Raw genomic sequence first — 7,747 nt, 5'->3', positions numbered from 1 at the left:
AAAATAATTTTAATAAATTTTTATTTAATTAATTTTAATTAATTTATTAACTAATTTTAATAAATTTTATCAACAAAAATTTTGTGAATAAATGGTAAATAATTCAAATTCACTACTGTTAATAAACTTTTTAAATACTTTTTCTTTTATTGTGCTCTTCATTAAAAAATGATGTAACATTATGCCTCAAAATAATACACAAACAACAATTATTTCACTCATTTTTTTACATATACATTCTCATAAATTTAACAAAATGATATATATAATATGAGAATTCTTCTTGTATTATTATGTATGAAACTTTCTAAAATGCTTAATCTAAAGTGACCAGATCCTAAAATTAAAAAGTGGGACATTAAGGCCAGTGCTTGTCAGGAAATGTCTGTGATGTCAGGACAGTCAAGCAATTGATTCCAGTTGACAAGCATCAATTTTCTAGCTTTCCAACATTGTTGACAACAGATATTATGAATAACCATGAACATTTTGCTTATTCACATTCTTGTTCACATAACATATAGCAAAAAAGCAACAAAAAATAGTTAATTATGGTTCCAAGCATAGCTTTATTTTCTTTAACTGCCATCTTTTTAAACAAGATAATTAACAAAAATCATCAGTTCTCTTTTATAACTGATATGCACAACTGTCATACTTGCACATGGTTTATATTTGCTGTTCTCTGACAGATGGAGTTACCAAATTGCTTGTTTCTATAAACTGGGTATTAAAATTTTTACATCATAACTCATATGGGATTCATCTTTTACTTACAATTCACATAATGAATATTGGTTGTTTTTGAGTATAACTCTGAAACAACCCAAAAGCAAGACACTTCAGTTTAAAAATTGTACTTTCTCACCTATTTAAGAATGTCTGGTCACTTTACTTAAACACGTCTACTTTCTCAGAAAACTACACATTTTAATTGAAAATTATATTTACTAAATAAATTATTTCTCTCTTCTGAAAAATTTTTTCTACAAATTATAATAATTTTTATTTCAATAAGCTAATAGAAATAGGAATTAGTTTTTATTAATTTATTTTAGCAATATACAGTATAATCCACTTGTAATCATTTTGGGATTCAGTTGCATTGCTTATAACAACCAATTGATAACATTAAGCAGAGCGAGTAAATAAGACAAGCAGAGGTAATTCTGGCATTAAAAGGATATATTAAAACAACTTAATAAATTTTCAAGTTCTAATTAATAATAATTTTTAAAAAATATATCAATTCTTCTAGTGTTATTTGTCTGCTTTTTCTCCCTGTATTACTGTTTTAACAGCAGCTAGCATATAACTGAAGAAAGGCCAACAACTTTATTCATTTGCTCACAGTACTACACAATAGTTAAAACATTTTATCTTTCCTCTCTGAACCTATTTTTAAGTCCTTTTGTTTGGAAAACCACACTCAACCAACACACATTTAATTAGGAATGTGCATTTCAGGCTTACTATCCTGACCCTCTATTCCCTATTTTTATTGTTTTCATCTATACCCTTATCTTCTTATAAAAACAAATGTCTGCTGGTCTAGTATGGCTTCATTAATGAAAGGACTTAACACACACATTTTTTAACCTGTTTTTAACGATTGTTGCTTTTTTGCACTTTTACTATTATCAGTTTTGCCATTGGTTTATTGGGTCAAGGAAATGATTAGTGATTGACCAATTATTGGATAGATATCAGAACTGACCCAATATTATGCAACCAACAATCAGATATCCAATTATTGATTTTTTTAAAACCCATATCTAATATTTCCTATATTATAGGAATGGCTAAATCATCATATAGCTCATTTTACTGATATATTAAATTTTTAATATTCTTGCATAGATTACTAATAAGGTTCTCTCAATATTTCCTTTAGCAAAGGAAATGAGCTCTAAACAGACATAATATAGAATACCTTTTAGAAATGAGATACTTTTGATTATTGATCCAAAGGTTCAGTTTGTTTAAAAACATAAATCAGAACTTTAAAAACCCAAAAAAGGAATATTGTTATTTCAAATTGTTTTCAACAAAATTTAATCATTGAATTTTCTTGTCAGGTTAAAATAAAACAAAGTTTTCACTCATTTCTCCCACATGAAAAATTTCATATTAATGAATGATATTTAAAAATTTTTTTATGACTTATGTTAAAACTTTTATTTAACTATTTTATCATTATTTTATAAAACCATTTTTTCCTAGGTAAATTTCAATATATTCTTATTTGTTATTTTTTAATAAATTTAAGAAACAAATATGGTCATGTTTTCAAAAAAAATATATGTTAAAAAAAGTAGTAAAAAAAACACAAAAATTGATACCATATTAAAAAACCGGGTTCCTTTGAATTTAAAAAATATTTGTGTAAGTTTTAAATACTCAATTCTAATGTGCACCCAATTTTCAATATAAAAAAAGCCAACTTGCAAATATATTGTGCACCCTAAATTAATAAATGCAGCCACAAATAGTTAATGCAGTTAAACAGTAATAAATGCAATTTTTTAAGTGCTATATTTTCATGTTTACAGTGCTTCACATTGGGTACATTGAAAAATGTGGGCATTTATGATTCCATTATCAGGTATAAATGATCTATAGACCTATACAAAATCAGTCAAAATTACTGTACAATCAATGTTTAAACATCAAGATTTTATGTTGGTATGGCACAGGTATGAAATTTACTAGATATATAGTATAACACTGAAATATATGTTCTTTAGTATAGTGGATAACTCTATTTAACCTATTGTTACTTGAGGGTGAATGTTGCACTCATCTTTTGCATTACCATGCTTGTAATTCTGGCTTATTGGAAGTTTTGTGACCAAACTCTCATCTACCTTCCTTCCCAAGAATTCTCTTCAACAAGATACCATAATCAGAAATAATAGTCATCACTAATGCTTTCAGTGTCACCTTTGTTTCAGTCATATTGGACAAGTTAGCATGGTGCTCACATGCGAGTAATCGTGTGTCTTTTTTCTGCATTCAAAGTGGTATGATTCTAATTGCAAAGTGATATTGTATATACATACTATCATAAAACATGAAATGTTTCTGAAATGGCCTGATGAGAAGTCTGAGGAAGAAAATGTAGGCTTCTTCCTTGAAGACAATGAGAGTGAGGATCTCCATACGAAAATCTTGAAAGTGTTGAGAAAGCAACCAGATCCTCCACAGGCAACATCAGTATCAAGAGAAATGTGCAGATTTCCCAAAAAATAAGAATAAGAAAACAGTATCTAAGAGTGTAACACATAGCCTACTGCACTGATCTGCAGATATAACATAATCTGCAAACAATGCCATTTTTAAAATTCAGACTAAACAGATTCAGAACTTGAATAAAAATTATAATTAAGTTTAAGAATAATTTTAGATATCACATTTCTGTTTTTATTGATCTCGTTGATCTGATCAGATATCAATTTTCTATTTCTATATCGAAATTACTTTTTGTATTTATACTTAGTGTATTCTAACTGAAGTAAAAAAAGTAAGGAGAAAATTAAAATACTTATTATTCATAACAAAACTTTCTGATCTAACAAGGGGACCTTATGGTCTCGGAAATTCAGTTTGGGATGAGACTTTGCAGGTTAGTAGTATACTTCACGGGTGTCCACCCAGAAGAATTGTAAAGCGTACTAGCCAGAAGATTTCGAGAAAAAGGTTGATCGATTTTACACTATGGCAGCACAGTGAAATGGCTGAGTCTATAGAGAACTCGCTTGCCACGTGGGCGATCTAGGCTTGATCCTACCTTCGATTAATTTTTTTTTTTTTAAATGTGAATTAAAGATAATATTTTATTTTTAAGATCTTATTTTTAAAATTTTAAGATATTATAAGCTGTGGAGAAGTTAAAAAGATTTGTTTTAAATTTGAAGAATTTTTCAATTCCTTGTTATTTTCAACAGATAAATTTAAGACTAAGGTCCAAAAGTTATGTGAAAGTGTCACTTTTGCTGCTGACTTGTGAAAACTCACAGAATGATTAGCTCCCAGGTGTGAAAGTTGACAGTTATTTATGATTTAATTGATAATATTTTTAGGTCATTAACTTTATTTAAAAGTTGTTACAATTTTTAGAACAATTTAAAAAAAAAAAAGTTAGCCGAAGGTAGGATCGAACCTAGATTGTCTACGCGGCAAGCGAGTTCACTATAGACTCAGCCATTTTACTGGGCTGCCATAGTGTAAAATTGATCAGTATATGAGCTGCGCTTAAAACTTTAGAGCCTTTTTCTCGGAATCTTCTGGCTAGTGCACTTTACAATATTGCTTGAGGTATACTACTAACCTGCAAAGTCTCATCCTGAACTGAATTTCCAAGACTGTAAGGTCCCCTTGTAAGTAAAATTTCTAAAGACAAATCATTAAGAATATAAAAATATGTAGGATGAGTGCCATGCTCGCCCTCAAGTAATGGTATTACAAATCCAACCACAAGTAGTGCCAGGTTAAATACAGCTTTATAGGAAATTCATCTGCTAGACATTGTTCACTCAGCTTGCCATAATTCAAAAGACCAGCAAACTGTTCCAAAACCAAAGTAGTGGGGGGTGTGTAAATACATACAAATTGCCAAACAGAATGAAACACAAACAATGCAAAGCAAGGCTGAATTAAGCCAACTTTGTATTCAACTCTAATGTGCACTCAAATTTTTGGGACCTGAGAAGTCCAAAAAAGGTGTACATTAGAACTGGGAAGAAAAAAGCAATTTTTCAGTGGGGGGGAACGTTTAATCATTGCTACTGTAAATAAATGCATTGCACTAAGACTAGCTCATCCCGTGATACTGGTGAGAATGCCTATCACAAAAATAACAAGTTTTGCAAGTACTTCAACGTTTTGTTGACTTGAGTTGTGAGTTGCTACTTTAATAACATTAGGATTAAGGAAATTATGATTTCTGTGATTTTAACATCTTTATTTTTATATGTTTATTAGCAGTATATTAAAAACCCAAGAATTTCTTAAAATATGGTGTCTTGATTGAATACATATTGGATCAGATAACTTCTATATTGGTCAATCACTAATGATGAGATTGATAGGCATTTCTAAGTTGTCCTTTCCTGTTATCTGAAAATACTGTAATCAGTTTGTTAAAATGCACCTGTAGTTATTACTTATATATATTGGCACATGCAGATTCTGATGACAATACATGGATTCTACTATATTTCTAATAGACAATGATCATACTTATTACTGTATGTCTGTGCAGATAAGACAATAGCTGAATCATAAAAAAAAGACCCCCAAAATCTGCGGTCATCTTATAGGACAGATACAAAAACAATTAGATTGAAATTTATATAAATTAAAATTATAAAAAAATGAAAAAACCATAATTATTTACTAGTGGAGAGTAGGTTATGTCCACAAAATAGAATAGCCCATAAGATGTTTTTGTGAATAGTCAAGGTCATTACCCGAATGCCCAAATCAGTGTGAATGTTTGCAACAATCGCAAGGCAGTGCTACCAGATGCAAGGAAATAAAATTTTAAGTTGTTTCAAAAAATTACAAATAGGACATAATTCCGTATACACTATACAGTGTTATTATCTAGATGATGATCGCTGATCTAAACTAAATTCATAGTCTGTTGATAGTTGGGTTGTCTTGTAAGGAACCAAGTCCAAGCATTATTTTTAGTTACTTTTATTTTGCTTTTATTCTATTTTTGTTTGGGGCTTATGTTTTGTTAGGACAAAGGTTTCCTCACCATTCACCTTAGAAACTTAAAAATAGAAGAGAAACCAACTCACCGACGAGAGAAAAGCGCTGTAGGAAAAAATCGTGCACACTTGTGCTCTTGAGTGGGAAAAAGTAAGTCCACACCGAGAAAAGGGAGGGAGACCCCACAGGCATAACTCAGGACCTTGCTAAACCTTAAAGATTAAAAACATCCCGAAAATTGTCAAAAAGAATAATGTAAAAGGTTAGCGAGTATTGTCGGAAAATAGGCTGCTAGACAAATAGAAAAAGTTTATTGTTAGCAAATAAGTATGTAAATGAGGGGAGGGATCGCACTCAGAATTGTGACATCACCTCACAGTATAAAGACCGAACCTCAAGTGAAGATGAAAGAGGTGAGCTTCTGTTAGCAACGAGCGTGGTGAGCTTCGTAGCAGTAAACGAGAGAGGGGTATCCGATAGGATAAAGTAGTTCCAAGGCAATTTTGAAGTTAATCGATTTGTGGATCGAAGATTAGAGAAAGTCTTGAGAGTTGAGGAAAAGGGTTCCTAGTATATAGAGGTGACAATTAAGATCTTTAATTCATAAGAATTATTGTACATAAATTAAGTCTTTGATTTTGTCGAATTTCCAAAGGGGAACAGAATTAAGTTAGAAAATAGATTGATCTGAGTTTTGTCGGGTTGAGTCTTATTGATTTTCATTGAATAAATTGTTACTTAATTTTTACTAAATTTTGTATATAGTTATCATTAGAATTTTATTAAATATTTGATTTGTTATTGACAAACTTTGTCATTATTTAATTTGGTGCACACTTAAAGTCCAGGCCTGGCACACTAACGCGAATCTGCGTAAAGTACCCATTAGGGAATGGCTATTTCCGGCACACAGTCGTGTCGATAATAGTTGGAAAAGTCGGAAAAATAATATAGTACTTTACAGTCTTATAGGATAGATATATGCTAAAACTATAAAACTTTGATAAAAATTTATACCTCGTCTTATCTGCACAGGTATACGGTATATGTACAGAAAATCAATCCCTTTCATTTGGACTGATTTCACATATACATAACAATACGAAAAATTGTTTTGTGTATGGGCACGTACATACATGTACATGTGTGCATGTGTACACATAATATACACACATTAATAATAAAAGTTTAATATACATCTCATAATATTATTATCTATTATGGCAATAATTCAGTGTAAAACATACATACAGTATATACAATAGAAAAATTATTGCTTATATAAAAATACATGTAAATTATAATTAACTTGCAAACATCTAAAAATAAATAATTTGGTAAAATCAGGCAGTCTGCTTATCATTTGGCTTATTATTATTATAAATACATACTTCTACTACTACTAGTACTACTACAACTGTAAATACAAAAAAAAACCATGTTTTATTTCATTAATAAAAATGACATAACTGATAAGGCAAATTGTATCATCACAATTTATAAGGATCCAAATGAGAGATTGTATGCAAAAACTATTGAACCAAAGTGAAATAAACGTAGGTGAAAATTGAAAAATGTAGAGATAGATAATAATTAATACATTTAAATTCCTTGTTAAGATATAATTAAAGTTAGCTTAAACTATTCATTATTTTATTATGTAATATCTTAAAAAAACATGAAATATTTCAGTGTGTCTTGATATACTAATAGTCATTAACTTTTTTAAACTCTATTAAAGCATGTCTTGATACTTCTTAGTTAAAGATAGCGAAAAAAGTCTCACAAAAACAATAATAAAAAATTCAAAAAAATAGATCCAGTAATTATTTAAGAATCTCTATATACATTGTAATTCAATCACAATCCAGATATGTAAAAAGAACTGCTTTAGATTATTATTATTATTGTTCTATCACTCAAAATATCATAAAATATAGTTACATGAAGCAAGATAAAACTCAATAATCTGGGTTTTGTTTGAACAACTAACAGTAATTTATGTTCATAGAAGATCATCACAACT

The sequence above is a fragment of the Centruroides sculpturatus genome, unplaced genomic scaffold (genome assembly GCF_000671375.1).
Source record: "Centruroides sculpturatus isolate CEXI.00-Female unplaced genomic scaffold, Cexi_2.0 scaffold762, whole genome shotgun sequence".
Classification (NCBI taxonomy): Eukaryota; Metazoa; Arthropoda; class Arachnida; order Scorpiones; family Buthidae; genus Centruroides; species Centruroides sculpturatus.
This window is presented reverse-complemented; position numbering follows the sequence as displayed.